A 20,922-nucleotide genomic window follows, 5' to 3' on the forward strand; every position below is an offset into this window, starting at 1 on the left:
TGGGTACGTATGAGTAATAATCGTGTACGTGATCAATTATGTCATACCTTAAATCAGCCTTAATGGTATGATGCTGATCAAATTGCAAACGATGAGAGGGTGGGGGGAGGGGCGTTATTCATTTTTCGTATGAGATGTAACTAAAACACAATACTAGTACCTTTCGCTTCATCTGCTGGATACTACATGTGGCAAAATTAACTCTTATTATGGTCTCTTGTTCTGTTGAGCTGTCCTTTCAGGAATCGCAGACTAATGGACAATATCAACTTCATTGCTTTAGTATCAATTTGTTCAATGAACTGAAAACAAAAATTCTTTAATTTGGGTATTTTATTTTATATCCTTTGGAGAATTGCATAATGCAGATAAATGAAACCCTTACTGTAGCCTGGCCTTTTCCTCTTTGAATACGGAAATCCACAAATCCACAAATGTTAGTGTTTGAAGCATACAAATGAATGGATGAATGAACGAATAAACGATAGGTGAATGAACTCGATCATGAATAGATGAATGAATGGCAGAATAGATGGATGCATGCAAAACGAACGAACGAACGACTGAATGAATGAATGCATAAATGAATGATTGAATGAATGTATAGATGGATGGATGGATGAATGCATGAACGAACGAACGAGCGAATGGATGAATGAACGAATGAACGATGGGCGAATGAACTCATGAATAGATGAATGAATGAATGCATGAAAGAATAGTTGGATGCATGCATGCAAGAACGAACCAACGAACGAGTGAATGAATGAATAAATGTATGAATGAATGAATGAATGGATGGATGGATGAACGAACGAACGAGTGAATAAATGAATGAATGAGTGAATGAATGAATGAATGAATGAATGAATGAATGAATGAATGAATGAATGAATGAAGGAATAGATGAATGAATGGATGGATGGATGGATGCACTAACGAACGAACGAACGAATGAACGAATGGATGAACGAACGGACGAAAGAATGAACGAATGAATGAATTTTTTAGCTATGCATTAGTATTGTTTTATTGTACCGTAACAGATGCCTTTGCAGTATCGTTGTAAGTTACTTCAGGGACGTAGCCAGGGGGAGCAGTGGGAGCAACTGCTCCCCCCTTTCAGTGTCGAGAAAATGTTAAAAACTGTTGTTTTTTGCATGGTATTTGTCAGTGCTCATTTGATCTTTAATACTCGTCAGCTTCGTTAACTCGATTATAATAGTAGTAACATTCAGGCTTACTGATTCAGCTACTTAGTTTGGCAGATGCAATTAGCTAAATTTAGCCTATAGCCTATTACCAGCCTAAAGTTGGCCACTGCGTGATAAAATACATATATACTACCTTACCGCACTCGATGGAGTGTCACGAACCGTTTGCACACCGACGACGACAACGTGCGTTCGCATGCTTTCTAAAATTCGTCATAAGTTGTTGCACGAACAGCATGTTATGAAACTAAGCTAGCAATCGTACGTGATTGAAAGGGGGAGCAGTTGCTCCCACTGCTCCAGCCCCCCCCCCCTCCCTTGGCTACGTCCCTGATATGTTAACGATGAAACTGGCAAAACATTGCACCAGATCGCATGTTAGGACTTTCAATTGTTCAAATTTCTCAAAGGGGAGGGGACACCCCTTCCCTTACACCCTCCCCAAATCAATCGCAAAATGTGCTCCCCCCCCCCCCCACCCCTACTTACAAATTTCTGGCTACGTCACTGAGTTACTTTGACACGTTCGTCTACAATCCCTGTGTGGTATGTAACTATAGGTTTAAAATCGGTTATAAATTGTTTCTTGGAAAAAGCTCTTTGTTCAAATTAGAATTTGATCCTAATCGGTGTCGCAGAAAAACACAACTTAGATCATGTGATACATAATGATATCGGAATATATGTAAGTCGAGCCTTACATTCACAAGCTGGTATCAATGGCCTAATTGCTCTTTCCTCATTTCCAGTTTTTTTTCTATTTTTCTGTGGATAATGAGCTCATTGGTGAAAACAGATATGTGATCTAAGGGGGAAAGGTACTTTGTGTCTAGCCACAGCCAAAGACTATAGATTTAACGGACTAAATGTATCTTCAGTTAACAGACTATAAAGTATACGAATTGACCAGAAGGGATTTTACAAGTTAGTTGCCTCGTCATTTCCGATTGCCTCATTGGCCGCATTCTGGTAATGGAAAAAAAAAACAACAATAAACTACAAAAGAAGAAACTGCCTTCCTCTCATATCGTACGTTGCTGCGTAGATATCCCTGAAGGTCACACAATCCCATCCTAAATAAATTAACAGATTTTTTTATCACGGCTGCACTATTTGAGTATATTACCCTGCAATGATCACTTAATGTACACCGTTTATGATAAATTAAACATCACTGAATGTTAGCTTCCCCGTGTCGAAATGCATCCTAAGCCAATCTTCATCCCACATAGGGAAGCATATATTTAGATCACGGTTACCGTTGGATGTAGAACAGTTACAAAACTTCCAGCCTCCACCGGGATTCGAACCTGGGCCTCCCGTTCTGTACGCGGACACCCTAACCACTAGGCTATGGACGCTGATTGTATGTCCAGAGGTTCGAAACCGGTAAGGAAGGTCGAATTTCCACTGTAGGCGTTTGTCACCTGTATCGAACAATACTAGTTCTATTTTTGGTGACATATTTTGCCTTACTCTAGAGATCAAACATGATGCTAACCAACTCGAAATCATTTGTGATTCCAAAAGCCGGATCTCGAAAGAGATACTTTGAACAGACTTTATGTTAATGAAATGAGCTAAACGACAAAGGCAAATGAATATATATAAATGAAAATCGTAATGAGTTGGAAACTCAAGAACAGTGAAAAAAACTTCCAGCCTCCACCGGGATTCGAACCTGGGCCTCCCGCTCTGTACGCGGATACCCTAACCACTAGGCTATGGACGCTGATTGTATGTCCAGAGGTTCGAAACCGGTAAGGAAGGTCGTAATTCCACTGTAGGCGTTTGTCAACTGTATCGAACAATACTAGTTCTATTTTTGGTGACATATTTTGCCTTACTCTAGAGATCAAACATGATGCTAACCAACTCGAAATCATTTGTGATTCCTAAAGCCGGATCTCGAAAGAGATACTTTGAACAGACTTTATGTTAATGAAATGAGCTAAACGACAAAGGCAAATGAATATATATAAATGAAAATCGTAATGAGTTGGAAAATCAAGAACAGTGAAAAAACTTCCAGCCCGGGGTTCGAACCCGGGCCTCAAGGACCTTCCTTATCGGTTTCGAACCTCTGGACATACAATCAGCGTCCATAGCCTAGTTGGTTAGGGTGTCCGCGTACAAAGCGGGAGGCCCGGGTTCCAATCCTGGTGGAGGCTGGAAGAATTACACTGTTCTGGTTTTTCCAACTCACAAAAAAATAATTTGTTGAAGGCCGTCGTTACAACAGAAGCACCTTCTTCCCGGAAACGGACGATGTCGCAATTACATCGACTTGGAAATTTAATAATTCGAAAATAACTGAATCATATCAGAACAACAACGCTAGTTAATTAATAAAAAGATAATTGAATGAATCAGCATAATTGGTCTCGTGATGCCATTGAATGTGTCAAACAGACTTTCAATTTCGGGAAGAAAACTTTCCATAAGTGAAGTGAAATCCAAGCTTCTGATGTCTATATATGGGTAGGTATGAGTAATCATCGTGTATGTGTATCAGTTATGTCATACCTTAAACCAGCCTTAATGGTACGATGCTGATCAACTTGCAAACGATGAGAGAGGGGGGTGCGGGGAGGGGGACGTTTTCATTTTTCGTATGAGATGTAACTAAACCACAATACTAGTATTTTCGCTTCATCTGTTGGATCCTACAAATGAACGCAGAATACGGTTTCTCGCTCTGTTCCAACGAGAGATCGAGATTTTTGGCATCGTTTTTGATTGATTAAAAGAATAACAGATATACATAAGCTCAATCGAGGTTCAATAGTTGAATGGTCATGCATGCATGGGTTGGCAAGCTTTGAAATGACAAATTTTGCCGCGGACCCATTTGTCATCATGGACCCCTAAAAAGTTTTTTTTAACAGGGAACTATAACTTATCCTCGCGACACCGTCACCGACACAGTTACCGACTATCACCGACACAGTCACCGACACCGACACAGTCTTTGATACAGATACAGTCACCCACACCGTCACGACACCTACTTTTTGCAGCTTGTCGGCGAATCTTCTTCCTTATCATTTAGCTGCAATGTCATAGTTTGTTTGTTGTCGACCTTTCGTTTGATACACTTCCCGTTAGGATATTGAACGGAAATATATATGGTTATTCATGAACATGTAAGCGATCGTACACAACACTGTCCAATGCTGGTATACATGTGTTTAGTGGTGTGTCACAGACAATTCAATTGTTTTATTAGAGGTTAAACTAATCAAAGGTTCCTATCCCAGATGAAACGTTTCCGATTGTTGCGCAATGGGTTTTTTATTTTGATAAAATATTTAACTTATTGTGATATTTTGTTGTTTTTTTTACTCGCAAATGTTAATCGTTTTCAATGCATCTTGACAGGCGCCATGAAGGCCACTTGGATAAAATTCACACAGTTGTTTTGCTAAAAGAAAATACTAGCCCTGAGAAAAGGATAACGATAAAGAAAACTAAAAGAAGAAATATAGCTTTCATGGAGTCCTACATAAGTCATAAAAGAAATATCATTTACAATTTAGTAACTCTAGGGCCACAGTGCTCGTACACCCACCAACCCATCGACGGAGAGCTGTTATTAATATCTGACCATGGACACATATACATTCCAAGACCATAGACCGGAGTTCGAAGGTGCGGGAGATCTACAACTTAACGAGGAGCGAAATGTTTGAATCCTTTTAGCTTGCAGTGAAACAAACCCAACATTTTTGTGGCACCATTCGACAAACTATAAAGTCGGCTTTTTTATAGGATGCGAACCATAGCCTATAACATAACATATTATGTGGCTTTGTACTGTATTTGTAAGCAGAGTATCATCAGTAGGGTACCATCTGGTATACTGGACCTGTAAACCATCGTTGCAAATAAAATATTAAGATGCAAAACTACATTGGCAATATTGGCAAATTCAGACACATTGTAAAATCTACATTGGGCATGATCCCCCTCCCCCTCCCTCCCCTCCCCTCCTCGATATACAAATATACACATACCTGTGGTACAGTTTGACTATACGGACCTGAAACAGACTTAAGAATGGTTTGTAGATCCTCGATAAAAGTATCTACATCTTAGCAACAGTAAGAATAAATCATTTTTTATTTTGCTTCGATAATTCAAATTTCAGAGGATATACAGCTGTTATCCTGACTGTGGTATAGAGTTCAGTTTTTTCAAAGGTGCGTCCCTTATTTTGGTCTGGTATACAATTGACATTACAACCTGTAATACTCGTAGAACATTTGTTTGCTCTTACATGTATCGTTTATATAAGGTTGAATAGCAGGTTGTGCTCGAATGGAGATTCTGCTGAGTCCAGTTGAATTTCGAATTATAAGGTAAGTTATAAGTGCATTCAAATTAAACGACAATTTAAACCTTGAGTCACGTATATACGGTACTGTATAGATTGCATACATAACATGTTGTCAGGGGTGAAACATTCAACATGGCTGCATTCGAAGTCAGATCAGTGGCATAACCACTGGGGTGTCGGGCTCCTACCCCCTCCCCAATATGTGTCTGGTTCCCCATGCCCCACCCCCCCCCCCGAAAAACTGTTTATTTAATAGGTTCTGCCTGCCAAATCCCTCCACAATGTATTGGGTATCCTAGCTACACCCCTGGTCATGCACAGAACCAAATCAGTGGACTCTGAAACAGAAAAGAGCTAATTACCGTATGTCATTATACTATACAGTTTAACAATATATGCTCGAGAGAATGGTTTACCTATAACTTTATCCCCCCACGAACCCCCTGTGGATGTCAGAGTTGTCCACGAACCCCCAACTTTTAAAGTCACGATCTGAGTCATTATTATACTATCATACGCATAACAGTGCTCCGTAAAAGATGAAGTTCATAGTGTAATATTGTAATGAAAAAAAAATCAAAAGAGTTTGTCGATAGGTACAACTTTTGTACATTACTAAATTATATGATATATCAGATTTTAGTTCAACAAAAAGAACTCTAGTTTTGACTTCAGAAACGTCTCACGAACCCCCTGGGATGGACTCACGCACCCCTGGGGGGTTCATTCACCCCAGTTATAGGGAACCCCTGCTCTATAGAGAGAATACACTGGTTGTAATGTTTGCAGAATCACTGATATTGTTGCATTACAGACAATTATATTGTTAGTATACGAGAGTCAAGGTCAACGTCAATGTGCAGGATCACGATTTGCGATAAAGGTTAATCAAAATTTCCAAACTAGTTTATGAGAACGAATCTAATTCCTTTTTCTTTTTTTTTCGGGATGACGACCTGGGTTTACAACCCCTGCTGGTGTTTTTTTTTCCAAATGTTCACCCAATTTGTATGGCAGACCATGAAGTGTAACAATAACAATGACCTTGAATGTAAGTCTTCCAAAAATATAGGAGTTCCAAGACTCCTCCTCCCTCCTTCTCCTCCCTCCCACTCCTCCCTTCCCCACTCCTCCCTCCCATCCTCCCTCCCCTCCCCTCCCCCTCCCCTCCCTTCCCTTCCCCTCCATTCCCCTCCTCCCCTCCCGTTCTTCTCTGTTGTATCCGTGTTGTCCCTTTTCAGGGGCATGATTATATATGGTTTCATTTGACCGCTCCTTGACTTCTAAGACAACCCTGGTTTACAGACGTACAGTATAGACTTTCAGTCGCCATCCAATACTTCCATCGAGGAAATCATGTGATGATCTCGATACACTAAACTTGACGAACTTGCGAATTTTTTGACATGAGTAAACAGTTTTCCATAGCTAGGCCTAAGAATTAGTACGGTTATGTAATTGACCTCCATGAAACTCGTCGACTAAGAGAAATCAAAATGAACGCGACCTTATAACTGCAAATATATGTCAAATAAGCGACAGGAGATGGACGAGGAGGCGTCGGGAGCCCGGTTGTGCCCCGGGGACAAATATGTCACCGGTCACCCTTGTTTGCTTCCTTCATAATTATATCCCTCATTTTCCCGGGCATCTGAATTGATTGCGGGCAGCGGAGCTGCACTCCTGAACCCATCTGGGCTGTAAGGAGGTAAAAAAAAGAATTGAGAACAAGTACAGCTCACTGCCGTCTCACGTCATGACGTCATAGAAACCGGCGGAGTATATCCTGTGATGGATCTCCAATAATCAGCCAATTGTGGCCATGATGCTTATTCCATTATGTATTCTAGTCTCACCTCATACTGTCAGTACAAGTGTTTTTAAGCGTGGCATGAAAGTGCAGGGTATAAATCAAATTGTCCCAACTGAGGGCAGTGATGTTCATTGTCGTTTACACGCTTATGGATTGTGACGTCAGAAATAGAAACCACGAATGTAATGCTCCCTGATTCACTATTTCTAATCTGTTTTGATTTATCAGCTTCCTCAGTTATACGAGTCCATTTTGTTTATTTTAATATTTTAATGATCGAGAGATTTTCCGCGAAACCGGTAACGACAACTCGTCATTATATGGCTATATACCGACTATGGCTTTTTGGTTAACCCAGATTTAAAGAAAAACCGCGATAGAGAGAATCGGGCTTAGACGGTGCAGGCTTAGTTATTGCCATATCCACAATGTGGTTGCTATGAGATTTTGAAACGTAATCTACTGTCTAGTAAACCCACAATTAATGAGATATATGCTACAGTTATTTATTAGCAGAGATACGGTTACGAACAAAGACGACCCACTTCTCTCACTCATTTACACACACACACCCATATATATATATATATATATATATATATGGTTTCTATATATATATATATATATATATATATATATATGAAAATCGTAATGAGTTGGAAAATCAAGAACAGTGAAAAAACTTTCAGCCTCCACCGGGATTCGAACCACGGGCCTTCCGCTCTGTACGCGGACACCCTAACCACTAGGCTATGGACGCTGATTGTATGTCCAGAGGTTCGAAACCGGTAAGGAAGGTCGTAATTCCACTGTAGGCGTTTGTCACCTATATCGAACAATACTAGTTCTGTGTTTGGTGACATATTTTGCCTTACTCTAGAGATCAAACATGATGCTAACCAACTCGAAATCATTTGTGATTCCTAAAGCCGGATCTCGAAAGAGATACTTTAAACAGACTTTATGTTAATGCAATGGAGGTAAACATATATATATATATATATATATATATATATATATATATATATTTATATATGATTTATAAGTATATATTTAAAAGTATATATATATATATGTTTATATATGATTTATAAGTATGCTAACGTTATATGAACTCTCGATACTGTCATTACATTTTCTTAGAATTAACCCCAAATATGCCAGATGGATAAACGAAATGGTCTTATTTGGTAGATGGATCATCGACATGGCCTAATTTTGTCAGAAATTTCTACAGCGTACAGTCAAGTTTGTAGCTGTATGCTTAAAGAGGTATTCCGTTGGCTCACTTTGATTGCTTAACACAAATACTGGAAATTTTCTGCATAAGATTAGTCAAAACCACAACCTCATATCATTTTGTATTTGCGAAGATCTGAAGTGGGTAATAAATTTTGTGAATGAAATTAATTTAGCGAAAGCAAGTGAATGATGTCATCGTTAGTGGTAATTGAGCTAAAATAACATAGTTATTACTCCCTGGAAGAATAAAGATTTTACGTGTTCGAAATATACTAAAATACATTCAATTAACTAAATCTCGAGTCAGGGACAAGTTTATTGAGAGGGATTTTGCATCGAACAGTGTGGAATATTCTTCTTTTAACGATAAAAGGTTATACTTTCTGCCACTGGAATATTCCTTTAAAATTTGGAGACCGTGATACTGTCGACCTTTGACGCTAACAGGATTAACTGTTGTTGCTACTGTACAGTGCAATAACCAACGTTACTCTTTATAAACATACCATTATATATATATATATATATATATATATATATATATATATATATATATATATATGGAAGATTTTAAAGGGGTACCTCATTAGTTTAAATCCCTGGATGAGATATATCCCTTAGATGACATAATCACGTCCCCGTACCAGCTACAAAAACACACGTTTTCATTCAACAATTTCCGTACCGGTTCTTACATTTTATGTTGTACACCTAATATCAATTTTGACGTCCCTAATTCAGTTGTCGAAATTTGAATTGAAGAGAGTACAACGTACTTAACGAATGAAGATATTAAAACATCTGTTGTGATTTTAATGCAATAAATCAATATTTCAGCCAATATTTGCGTAGCAACCTGGAAAATATACTAACATGCACACACCTGGTCTGTTACTATATAATCTGTTTGCAAAGGCAGTTTGGAGTAATAAAAAATATATAGAATATAAAAATAGTATATATGTATATACAGGGATGTGTTTCAGGAATTTTTGTGGGCCGGGCAGATTTGTGCGGTAGTGTGTTTCACGTCCCTCGGTGAGGGGTCTAAGGGTTGGGGGAGGGGAGGGGTCCTATTTTGAAAACCCTCCCCTTTGGAAAACTTTGAAAATATATTGACAGTGTCTGCTCTTCGTAGCATATCATATGTACTTATATATCAGTACTGTGTACAAGTTGTATAGGTGTTGAGTCATTGCAATTGCGTTGCCAAGAATTGAGCTATAGGTAACTATACCATTGGTACCGGTAAACAGTTTTAAAGACAACGCTGATCGAAAGGGCAGACCTGACTAAAAAATTTTATCCATTTCGTTATCCACTCAAGCAAGTCAAGTCAGTAAACCAAAAGAGAGTTTTGGCATCGTTTTTGATTGATTAAAATAATAACAGATATACATAGGCTCAATCGAGGTTCAATAGTTGAATGGTCATGCATGCATGGGTTGGCAAGCTTTGAAATGACAAATTTTTGCCGCGGACCCATTTGTCATCATGGACCCCCCGAAAAGTTTTTTTTTTTACAGACCCCTGGGGATTCTAGAGGGACTTATCTTATACTTGTCACACTTTCAAATCAGATCCAATCTAGCCTGCTTTGCAAGTTTAGAATTCGGGTCTGAAACTTGTGCTTGTTAATAACAATTGAGCATAATTAGAATCGAACTTTTCGGACAGGATGCTGCACAGAAATACATTAACTTGCGTGAACCTTGTGCTTGGCATATGAAACGAAGTTATTCATCCACAAACAGCGATAGTAGAAGCACACTGCGACGGGCACATACCAACGTCGTCATCACGTGGTCACAGTCCTGGTATAAGAGAATCATAACTGAACATGTTATTAGTTTGCTTTGACGCCTTATCGACTTTGAACCTGTTTTTTTTTTCCTTCAGTGTGTATAACAGGTACCTAATTTCATTGGAGTTGAAAAGTTGAGCGGTCATGGTAGGAAATAAATTTTGAAATGATATACGGTTTCGTTTCCCAGTATTTTGTGTTCGTTATATTTGCCGCTCTTTATGACATTAAATGACCTTGCTGTGGTTGTACACGGTAACAAGTCCGTCCTGTCGAAGAGTTCAACGCACTGTTTTATAACGCTGGTTTTAAAGGAGCCTCAGCTGTACTCATTTGAAAGTGTTATTAAACGCGAAGACCTGAACCAGGCGCGAATCCAACGGTGTGTTCTACCCCCCCCCCCCCCCTCTCTCCGACCTAATGTTAGACAGAATGTATAAACTAATTTGCTTCGGAAATACACCAGTTTACGTCATTGTTTTTCTAAGGGTGTTTTCCCAGACCCCCTACATGGGAACTAACTTCAACAACCCCTCCCCTCCCCGCCCGCCCGCCCGCCCGCCCGCCCTTTACAAAATCTGGATAAGCCCATGTGAAAGCACCCCTTTCTATATTGCAGAATTTCTTGCGCTGATGTCACGAACTCTTTATACTTGTATATATTACTTATTGAACGTTACCTTTTGGGGGGGGTTGTTGAAAATAACAAAATATTAACAAACTGCATATATACTACAAAAAAAGCCTGTGCAGGTAAATATAATATATCATATTTAGAGGCTTTGACGTTTCGATCCTACAGGATCTTCTTCAGTGTTAAATGTTTATCGTATTCTAAAAGTCCGTACTCCAGCTTATTAAAATGTGTATATGGGCCTACTTTACGGTTGATGAGCAGAGATAGATAGCGTATAGTCCACCCGAATGTCATGATCTCGAATAGACTCCTTGTGGTGTATAACGTGGTTGCTATGGTGATGTCTGGAATATTTCAAAAGTCAGTCGCGGTTGGTTCGGGGTAGTAAGTCATTGACACTTTTGCAACATTTCTTTTGCAAAATCAAACAGTCACATAACCTGTACTAAGAGAGTCTCATATTTGGTGAACTGAGAACCATCCAGGAATGTTCCCATAGTCGATAATTCGGTCAGGGGGGTCAAATGTCACATTAGGCTCGAACAAAGACACAAGACATCACAAAATATCATATTGAATGTGTACATTACATAATACAAAATATTCAGCGATACAGTTGAATGGATAGGCGATTAGGACACAACTGATGTAGCGTGTTAAACGTACGTGTTTAACATGACACGGATGCAAACTCTTTCTACGAGGACTCAATAAACAAAATTGTACACTTATTGTATCCCTGCTATAACCACAGACAGTGGCTTCAAAGATGGAGTGAGGGAGGGAAGGAGGGAAGGTGGGAAGGAGGGAGGAGGAAGGAGGGAGGAGGGAGGGGGAGGGAGGAGGGAGGAGGGAGGGGGAGGGAGGAGGGAGGAGGGAGGAGGGAGGAGGGAGGAGGGAGGAGGGAGGAGGGAGGAGGGGAGAAGGGAGGAGGGAGGAGGGGCTGAACTTTTATGGAAGACCCAGAGGCCAAAGCAGGATTTCATTTCGTTTCGGCTGCATGTTATAAATTCCCCGACTGAACCATCCCCCCCCCACTGCACCCACCCTCAATTCACTCCTTGAGTACACCACAGAGCCTGTTGGCTTGAAAACTGACAGATATCCATGTTCATTCATTTATGTGACTGTTATGCCACAGCAGCTAACCAGTGTTCTCCTGTATACAATCCCATTTTCATCGGCCTAGTTTCATCTGGGTTATCTGGTCAGTCTGCGGCAGCCATTTTGATCGACATGTCACGCGACATACGGAACCGTCAAAATACTGATTAGTTGTCACGAAGACCTCAATTGTATACTGGGTAGGCCTATTGCAAGTGACATGTATATTAACACATGATGCGCAGTTCACACCAAGTAATTTCAGAACAGATAAATCTTCATTCGGGTTACCCTTTAGACACTCATCAAATCAGACGGTTTCCCCTTAACCGTTCTCCATGTTGCAAGCCGAAATATTTAATGAGCACATTATACCTCCCTCGGTTGACATCTTATGGTTATGTATTGTCTTACTCTCATGAGCTTAAACAGATAAATGTAAATGTCATCTTAAGTTCATCTGATAATCCGTTTGGCGTTCCATGTGATTTCTCACAAAAGATAATGATGTTCGAAGCCAACCGACTACTATGGGGCGAGACGCGCCAGCGGGTCGTGAAGAATGTTCGGTTGTTCTCAAGGCTTTACTAAAAGTTCAACAATTTCTGTTTTCTTGTCGAAGGAAGTCGACTAGGTTTTATTAATTATCAATTCCATTGTCTTAGCTGGCTTGCATGCATTCTGAGGGTCCATTCTGAGGGATGGGTGGGGGGGGGGGTGTTTAGTTGGTCGTGACTATAAGCCCTCATAGAATATCATGAGGCGTGAAGCCTAAAGGTTTTCTGACTGCCGTTCAAATCTATTTGCTTATAAGGTTTAGAAAGTTAAATGATAGTTGAACAGGCCGCCATTATATTTTTCATTTCACAAATGGTTTCATTTCTTTCGCATCTCGTTTTGTCATTGTGTTTTTCCATCATTTCACTTTCTATTTTCAAGGCTGTCTTGTTTTCGTATGTTTTTGACATTAAGCTGATACTACAAACAAATCGTACAAGTCCGTGCGATATGCTCAGACGTCATGTGCACGATACAAATTTGCACGGAGTTAGATCATTCCACACATTATTTTCTTAACATCATTTCGCCCTCAGGACGGCGTTCCATGTTTTTTAAAGCAGTTGGTTTCATTTGCAGCTAACCCTTCCACCTTTATTAGGCATACTTGAACAGAAGCTATATTGCTAATGTGTTACATTGAATGTACAGTACGTGAGAAAAGAATCCTAAAACGTCCATTACTTTTCAACAGATACATCACCCCTTAGCATCTAGGTTTCCAACCTTAAACCATCCAAGGAACCCTAAGGACAACGAAGACTAGTTGTTGGACCCCAGGCATACCGGTGACCCCATGGTTGGGGCTTAGGTCAGGAAAATTTGCCCGAGATGGCACTTTCAGACTTGTTTTGACTGTCGTGTTAGCGTTTATAAGTCAGTGAAATATTGGCAGACCCATTCGGTGAAACGAATCTCAAGTTTCTTCGAAACCCTTCGCTCTCTCACACCGTTTAACCCCTCCCCCCCCCCCCCCACCCCTTGCCTTAAAAAGAAATCGCCGAACTCCTAGGGGTTCGAGGACTCCAGGTTGAGGCAGACTGCTCGTTGGGATACACACAGGTATTTTAAATGACATAGTATAAGATAGTATATTTCAATGGACAAACCATGCGTCTGATATGAGAAAGGCCTCTTAGGTGAACTATACTGAAATGTCTTCAATCCATAAACTCCATTAACAAACATTAGTACATTGCCTATACAAGTATTACACACATAAGAAACAGAGAATAGGGTTGGGCAGGGGAGGGGGGAACCAAAATTTCCGACAATTTTCCTGTTGTATTGGAAAATGAAACTGGACCAGACAATTGGCAATGAACTACATTTATGTGTAGGATTTTGGTACAAAACAATCGCAAAATTTATAACAATAAGTGATGTAAAGAGAAAACTGCTTTAAGTATACTTAAGACTTGTTATGTGAAGCATTTAATGACAGACATGTATCAATGTCATATGACACGATGTGTTCTCTTCTCTAGACAAACGAAATATATAAAAGATATATAAAAAATGTAAAGAAGAGGAAAATAATATGATATTATTAACGAAACATTGCGGGAGCATGGTAAGTCATCACGGTTGCCTGGAGCACACCGCGATGGAAGGAATGTGTCGCGTATATATAGCCATAATTAAACCGCAAGGAATTATCACATTGTCACTTCTTCAGGTAAAACTAGTTTTAGGCTTTGATCTTTTCAAAAGATCTAGTGAATGGGATATGTTCTTAACACCCTTTCAAAAAGACTACTTTCGTTCGGTATAAGGTTCCCCAGAGTATCAATCGAGAGGCCATAAAGTCAAATTCTAATACAGACATTTTTTCGCGCTTAGAAAAAGAAAAAACTTTCATTTTAATTATCGTCAGCGCCTTTATGACACGTCATCAAACATTGATGCGCGTCACATCACCCGTTGCTGTCATGTGATGTGTGGGCGAGAAGTTGCTGTTAGGATTACACCCAAGAGTCTATGGCTATAAACCTGGATTAGAAGTTATTTCATGTTCGACATGTTTGCTTACGATTCAAGGAGGGTGCAACTTAAAAGTATAAAATGTATTACATTACTCCTTCACGTACGGTTGTCAAGGTGTTTAATCTTTGGATAATACTCCTTGTTATTAAAGTCATTTGCTAGAGACGATATCCATGCGTGTTTTAGTTAATATTTTGGTGGAACTGATACTTTCACAATTACCGATACACAAATGGACATACATACAATTCCCTCAGATTTCTTTTATTATTATAAAAAAAATTTATACGATACACGTGTTGGAATTCTTTTTAAGGAGACCATGAAGTTGATAAATGTAAGGCAGATGAAAGCAACCATTTTACAAACTAAGTCACAAAATGGACGTGATCTCTTCAAAAGATGCGGAGTATTGTGTACAGTGGAAGAACGTCCAGCCTCCACCGGGATTCGAACCCGGGCCTCCCGCTTTATATGCGGACACCCTAACCACTAGGATATGAACGCTGATTGTATGTCCAGAGGTTCGAAACCGGTGAGGAATGTCGTAATTCCACTGTAGGCGTTTGTCACCTGTATCGAACAATACTATAGTTCTGTTTTGGTGAATTTGGTGACATATTTGCCTTACTCTAGAGATCAAACATGATGATAACCAACTCGAAATCATTTGTGATTCCTAAAGTCGTTTTATAGAGAATCACGTAATTTCTGAAACAATACAAATATCCAATAAGCTTAAAATACAGCATTGAACCGAGTCATTTATTCTTAAAGGAATTTTATTTCATTACCAGCAAATAATAAAAGGTAAGAATTATTAGCCGATTTTTAATGTCTATTATTTTAATGTCTATTTGATTGCTACCATCCTATCGTATTATTTATTGTTCCAGATGGCGACGGTTCCATCTTTTTATGGACATTTAACTGCGCATGGTTACGATTACAAATTCATGGGTGGGGGGGGGGGGATGAAATTAATACCAAATTATTCCTGAAAATAATGGTTTTTTTTAAATGACAATATACCCGTATATATCATTCTCCTTTTAATTCGTATAACTCTATAATACTTCTTTCTTCTTTCCTTAGTTTTTGTCTCGAGGTTTCTGATATACTTTAGTTTACGTACGGATTTTCTTGCACAAAGTCACTTTCAGTCAATTTACTGCCTTTAATAGTATATTCGGTTTGATCTAATTTGGTAAATTTTCGATGATATTTCATATTAAAATTCCACAAATTGTAAATTGAATTGATTGTATTCAGGTGTTTTTTTTTAACTAAAAATTAAAATTGAAAGAAGTATTTTTTCTCTCCAATTTTCTAAGTTTGCAAATATTTATGAAACGAAAAAGGGTCGGTGACCAACATTTCTGGAAGTTAGAATAACTCAATGTGTACCTCAAGGTTTATAGGCGTAGTTCATCTGGTGAGAATCTCTATGAGGTTGATTTATTTCATATTTTTTATCTTTTTTAAATTTTTTATTTAGTCCAGACTTGGAAGTATTACTCAAAGTGGGGGTATATTTACAAACCATGTTTGGAATGTTACGTGTGCGAGCCAGCTGTCACTGAATATGAGGTTTGCGGTGGGAGATGGTCTGTAGGTTTAAATCAGATTTTGTGGTTCTCGGACATATCACTGGTTAAAATTCCATTAAAATACTGGAACGGTTTATAAACATCAAGAATTCCAGATACGCATGTGCGTGTCTTGGCGGGATTCTTGCTTATTATAGTGTTTAGCCTTTGCCAATCTTGATATTATTGTGGCTGATCCAACTGACAACTGGTAGTCGTATGCTACAAAACCCAACATTCTTATTTCTGTTGTTATTGTAACTAGGGGCAAGATACCCCCTCCCCTCTCCACTCCCCCACTCCTCCACCCCACCCCTTCATCCCTGCTACCATTCCTTCTCCTCCGAACAAATATCTTTGTTTCGTCACTTTCCAGTTTCGTTCATCGTTCTATTGGTCTAAGCATGCTGTAGACTAAGCTAATCAGGAAGGGCGATGGAGCAGAGGGTCCTCTCTCAACAGACTGAGAAGTTTTCATGTAAAAAATATTTTCATGGAACGCCAAAAACTTACCGCAGTATACTACCCGTTTACGGTTCGTGTTTTAAAGCAGGTATACATATATTCATCATTCAAACGTAGTTCAAATGTAGTTGCGGTATGAGGCATGTGTGGGCTATATTCCAACGTACAGCAAGGAACAATTTGAAAGCGATAATCAAACAAAAGGCCCATCCCCCGCCCCCAACCCCATCCCAAAAATATAAATCTGGTATCAAGCGTTTGGCGTTCAATAGTGTGGTCTAGTCAGCATTGCTCAGCATTATATGCGGTCTTCTCTCACAGTCTTACAGCTGTCTGGACGTCGTCAAAATTGTAGGATGTAAACTGGTTCCTTAACCAGACCTGCATAAGCCTATATATAAGTCGACTGCCAAGTACTGCTGACGGAGGTCCCAGGGGGACCGGAAATTCCAATATATTTCCTAAAACATTACTCCTTATTTGTCAATTATGAGTCATATCTTATTTCTCTGGTTTTCTCTGAAAATAATAATAATATATATATATATATATATATATATATATATATATATATTAGTGTTTACACGGGTCCAAAAATCGGGAACCGGGTACCCGAGGGCCGTTACCCGTCGGGTATCCGGGTACCCGGAAAAATTTGTTTACCCTCGTGTATCACGATTTTCAAGAAATAACATATTGGATGCTGTAATAAATGCATTATATTCTCTACTGACAATGTTTTCATGTTCAAATACGTAGGTGTAAGATAAGGTATAAAACCTCCCTCAATAATTTTTATTTGCTTCTGTTTCTTTCATTAACTTGTTAATAAATTAATTATTTAATTATAATTAGCATTACTACTAACATCGCACTGCCGCCGCTGCTTATGCTAGCTCGTGCACGTCTATTGGATCAAACCATATAAATATCCAATTTAGCTCTTAAACAGTTTTTAATACTACTACTATCTACTATACAGGCCCAGGGTTCGCATTAGCCGCGAGATTGCGCGATTCGCGCAATTTGATCGCATTTGGAATAAACGATTAGTAAAAAGCCACTTGCGATTACTATTTTTTAGTTATCCCGTCTATAATCCATAAACATCGTGTAAAATTCCTTGTCAGCCTTTCCTTCTTTGAAATAAACGAATGAATAAATAATAATTTCTTCCACATGGTAGCCTAACACCACACTAAGTCAATGAGAAATCGAGCTAAGCCTAACCATCTATTTATTTGCTGGAGTTGTGACGCAGTTATAAGACATCCATGGAATACTTTCGTTATTGCTGTTACGTTCGACCACATGGTTGCCTAACACCACACTAAGCCAATGGGGGTAGTCTAGCCTAGCCATCTGTTTATTAGCTGAAATTGTGACGCAGTTATAAGATATCTATGGAAAGCTTTCGTTATTGCTGTTATCTTCGAACACATGGTACAGGTAGCCTAACAACACACTACGTCAATAAATCAGCCTAACCATCGGTTTGCAATTTTTTTTAAACAATCACACTGCGTATGATTCGGGTAATAAATTAGGAACTGGGTAGTATCGCGTCGAGCTCGTTATTGCTGTTATCTTGGACCACATTGTAGCCTAACACCACACTAAGTCAATGGGAAATCTGCCTAACCGTCGGTTTGTCAATTTTTTTTTTTTTTTAAATCACACTTTGCTTAGGATTCGGGTAATAAATTAGGAACCGGGTAGTATCACGTCGGGCGGGTACCCGGATACCTGGATAACCCGTGCAAACACTAATATATATATACATATATATATATATATATATATATATATATATATATATATATATATATATATATATATATATGTGTGTGTGTGTGTGTGTGGGTGTGTGTGTGTGTTTGGTGTAATGGGAGCAATAACACTGAGTTTGCCGACGTTTAAAACGCAGTTGACATTAAAGTCGATGTTGAATTCTCTTGCAACGCCAAGAACCCTTAACCTTTAGACCGCGGCGTATAAGAGGTGTTTTGTCCAGTATTATTATGACATAATTCACCAATCAAAAACGGTTCCTAAACACCTGTCATGTTCTAAATTTGCTGTTATTAACTCTACCAAGCACAGCCAGATAGCGGGCTTAAGTTTACATTGACCAAGGGTGAACTATATAGTAGCTTTCTGTTGAAATTAAGAAGCAATGAAATTAATATGTCGATTGCGTCAGTATGCCAGGGTTACCAAAACTCGAAAATTAATATTTCAATTGATTTTTTATTGGCTCTATTATGCAGATACCAATGGGAAGGAAAGACTGGTAATATCCGTCCTGTGTGAGATAATTCGAGAGGTCATGATTTCAAATACTAGTGGATTCGTCTCCGGTTACTCAAATGGCATAACGCAAGTGTAGCTATCTTTATAATTATGATATATGTGACCAGTTTCTCACTGACGTTTACAACATTGCGCAATACTTCATAAATTTAATCTCTCGTGAAACTGTAATTTCAGTTGTTTGTTCTCTCCATGATCACTATATAACAACGGCATTTTGTCCAGCGTTCAGGGACAGCAAGGCTATGACAGGTTCCCCCACCCCCCCCCCCACCCCTTCCTCAGTTTTGTGCAAATCAGAAGTGCCCCATTGCCCAATTAGTAAACCATCTCCAAGTTTTCAAACATAACAATCTGTATTTCATTCCATAATGCTTTAAAGCACTTGTACTGCTAGTATGAGCAGAATGAATATCCTGTTTGTATTAGATAAAGTTTGTGTTCCAACCTGCCAGAAAGATTGCTTTTGAAGCAGGATAAGAGAGGATTTTTTTCAGTGATAATTTTGGTATAAATTATCACTTGGCTCCCGGATCCCCCTTCCGAGAAATCCTGTATCAACCTTTGCTAATACACGATTTATGTGTGTGCATCTGAAGGGAGGTGAAACTTTTTTCAATGAGACGTGACAACCTGCGTTTACAAATACTTTATGATAGACGACTACACGACAATAACAACTTTCTGTCAGGACAAGGTTTGAGGCGACGATGAAGTTATATCTTGTCTGCGGTATAACAGTTCCATATTTGTGTTCCCATTCCAAACAAATTGACTTTTCAGAGTCAACAACATTTCCCCAAAATATGCTAGAATGTCGGATTCTGGTCACAAATATTGAATTTCCAACAAGCATTTTACCGTGCCTCTGAAAGTAGTTCTCCACATCGAGATATTTAATTGTCTAATTTAATAACTTTTAATGGCTGGGGTAAGATACGAGGCATCAGATCCTCTGGCAAAGTACTTTTCAAAACTTCTAGAATTTTCTTAACGTTGACATTTTGGGCCAATACTGAAGATTTTTGATATAACGTTTAAAGTTAATTAAAAAAATAGCGGTACATTTGGTTTGTTTAGATGTTTTCCCCATTGACGCGGTTTCTTATTACGTAGGTGGTGGTTCCAAATTGATAACCTAACCTTTCTTTATTCTAACAGAGATTATAATATACGTATTAACACTAATGGCTATTCATATTGTCGGAGCCCACAGAGAAGGTAAACAGTATCTTCTTCAACACTTAACTGTAAATACTTTTTATTCTAATCGAGTTTATTTAACCCGAACTAACACCATCTTCAGCACCATGCTAGCCTTTTGTCGGCTTTTTCCAGACCACCCTATAATGGACTAAGGGCAATATATTATTAAGTGTACAACCAATCAACTGTGACAAAAAAGGTTTCGTTCTAGAAACAATGTGTCACTTTAAAGTTAGTTTACCAAGGGTATCCTTTATCATAAAATGTCGAAATCAATTATCCAGAGAATGTATGACTGAAAATACTATTTGAACTATTTAGAGTGCGCGCTTTTCATTACATTCCCCAACAAGAGCCACCTGCCGTTTGTTTTTCTGTGTAAAATAAAACTTCGACACTTTACCACAATTTTTTAATAATGGATATTGTTTATATTTAATACAACGACTTCACACTGGTAGCGCACCAAAGAGGCGCTAAACCATACCTTCGGATATGTCACCATCTTACAAAGCATTCTGAGCAACCACGCGGTGAATCGAGGTTAACCAAAAGACAAATTTTGCCCTCCAGACGCGATGGTTGGATATGGACGGCGACCTCGGACGGTAACGCGGGGAAGCATTTTCTCACAAAGATAGGATTCACATAA

General features: G+C 38.9%; 1 long non-coding RNA gene across 2 annotated transcripts in view; it reads left to right on the plus strand.

The window, feature by feature from the left end:
* The window catches only part of LOC139960896 (uncharacterized), a 50,066-nt gene extending 30,878 nt beyond the window's left edge, over nucleotides 1–19,188 (plus strand). For both annotated transcript variants that reach the window (XR_011790657.1, XR_011790656.1), the window contains 2 exons: nucleotides 16,663–16,839; nucleotides 19,022–19,188. This is a non-coding gene — a long non-coding RNA (uncharacterized lncRNA). The remainder of the gene's footprint in view (nucleotides 1–16,662; nucleotides 16,840–19,021) is intronic.
* Nucleotides 19,189–20,922: the final 1,734 nt, after the last annotated feature.

The sequence above is a fragment of the Apostichopus japonicus genome, chromosome 20 (genome assembly GCF_037975245.1).
Source record: "Apostichopus japonicus isolate 1M-3 chromosome 20, ASM3797524v1, whole genome shotgun sequence".
In the NCBI taxonomy this organism is placed as follows: domain Eukaryota; kingdom Metazoa; phylum Echinodermata; class Holothuroidea; order Aspidochirotida; family Stichopodidae; genus Apostichopus; species Apostichopus japonicus.